This window comes from Otolemur garnettii, unplaced genomic scaffold (assembly GCF_000181295.1).
Source record: "Otolemur garnettii isolate 467f Iridium unplaced genomic scaffold, OtoGar3 scaffold00158, whole genome shotgun sequence".
Taxonomy (NCBI): domain Eukaryota; kingdom Metazoa; phylum Chordata; class Mammalia; order Primates; family Galagidae; genus Otolemur; species Otolemur garnettii.
The window spans coordinates 3,781,693-3,783,817 of NW_003852553.1; positions in this window are offsets into that span (position 1 = coordinate 3,781,693).

Here is a 2,125-nt window from a genome sequence, read left to right on the forward strand (position 1 = left end):
TTTTTTTTTTTTTTTTTTTTTTGCAGTTTTTGGCCAGGGCTGGGTTTGAATCCGCCACCTCTGGCACGTGGGGCTGGCGCCCTACTCCTGTGAGCCACAGGCGCTGCCCTCTTTGTGAATTTAATTCCTTCAAAACCACGGAAGATCTATTTGCTTATAGATAGTCCATGTGCTGTAACCATATCCAAAGTTCCTTCCTAGATATAGTTGTCCAGTCTCCTTTAAGTAGTATTTGCTCCCATGCTTCTCTCACTTTTCAAATTAATAGTGGCTTCCTTGATGTCATCACAAATAGGACAGTACCACTCTTAATCTGATTTTTGCTTTAGGGAGTGGTCCCTCTGTTTAACCGCGGGGTCACAATGGGCCATTGTGTCAAGTGGTCAACTAGTTCCTAAGCAGCAGCATGGTGGCTGACACTGTTGCAGCTCTGAGTCTGGGGCTTACTAGACTGCTATGGATTTAGGGTAACAAATAATGAGGCCAAATGGATTAAGATGGTATATTAATTACAGAGATAACATAAGCAAGATCAGCATGGTGTCAGCTTCCCATGTCCCTAGTCTCACAGGATGACACAGAACCTGAGGAGCCAAATGACAAACTACCCAAGTGGTAAGTTACTCTGCTGTGGAGAAGCTAGTTATAAACTATAGCCTAGCAGTTTTATAGAGTGCCATGGAAGTCTGTAGCTGTACCCTTGGTGGGAAGGGTTGCCTCCTTAAAACTAGTGAAATGGATGAGAAACAGCCTTGTAGCATTCTCCCACAAGATAGGGACAAGAAACTGCCTTGCAGCAGCTCTCTGTTCTTATCTCTTCTTGTTCTAGGAGGAATCACAGGGCATTCCGCCAAGACTCAGGTCAGACTGCAGTCAACCCTTGCTCATGTGGCCCCCATGAAGACATGCAAGGTCACCAGCGTGTCACAATGGAGCCATTCTCCTACACTTTGTTACACAAAGCCTTTTTTGGTCTTTTCTCTTACTATTTGAGAGGCAGAAGCTGTCACCTTTTCTAACTCTGCTTCTCTAAATTTCCACCCTCTTATTTCCTTTCATTTCTGCTCTTGAACCAGCCCAATTCTTGCCTGACTTTTTCTCTTTCTTGTAATGCCTTGCCAAACAAAGCAAGTAACTATCAATACACACCTAGCATTGCTTTCCATACTCTTTCCCTAAAATTACAGGCTCAGAAGTCATTTGGTCTGACTTCCAATTTATCACCCGTGACATTTCTTTTTCTTTTTTTTCTTTCCTCTTTCTTTTTTTTTTTTTTTTTTTTTTGCAGTTTTTGGCCAGGGCTGAGTTTGAACCTGCCTCCTCTGGCATATGGGGTTGGCGCCCTACTCCTTTGAGCCACAGGCGCCACCCACATATGCCCGAGATGACACAAGTGACATTTCAATCAACAATTTTGCTGCTTTTTAACATGGCACTGCATCTTTCTATCCTCCAATATCAGTTTCCTCACTGCTCACTGGCTCAAACATTGCAGAAATTTTATTACTCATTTTACAGTTACTGGGTGGGTAAACAGGTCAATGGGGCAGCCCTCCTCTATACAGTCATTCAGAAACCCAGGCTGATAGAGGCTCTGCTGTCTTCAACACATGCAACACATGACTACGAAAGTTATCTTTCTTTTTATTTTTTTGAGACTTACTTTGTTGCCCTCAGTAGAGTGCCATGGCCTCATTGCTCATAGCGACCTCAAACTCCTGGTCTCAAGCATTCCTCTTGCCTCACCATCTCGGGTAGCTGGGACTACAGGGACCAACCACAATGCACAGCTATTTTTTTTAGAGTCAGGGTCTCACTTTTGTTCACGCTGGTCTTGAACTTGTGAGCTCAGGCGATCTGCCTGCCTCGGCCTCCCAGAGTGCTAGGGTAACAGATGTGAGCCACTGTGCCTGGCCACCAAGGTCATCTTTGAGGGTAGGATGCAGCATCACACCATTACAATAATCTGGAAGGGGAGAAAAGTACATAGGAATAAGCTTGGGAATTTTATTTTATTTTTATTTTTATTTTTTTGAGACAGAGCCTCAAGCTGTCCCCCTGGGTAGAGTGCCGTGGCATTACAGCTCACAGCAATCTCCAACTCCTGGGCTCAAGCGAGTCTCTT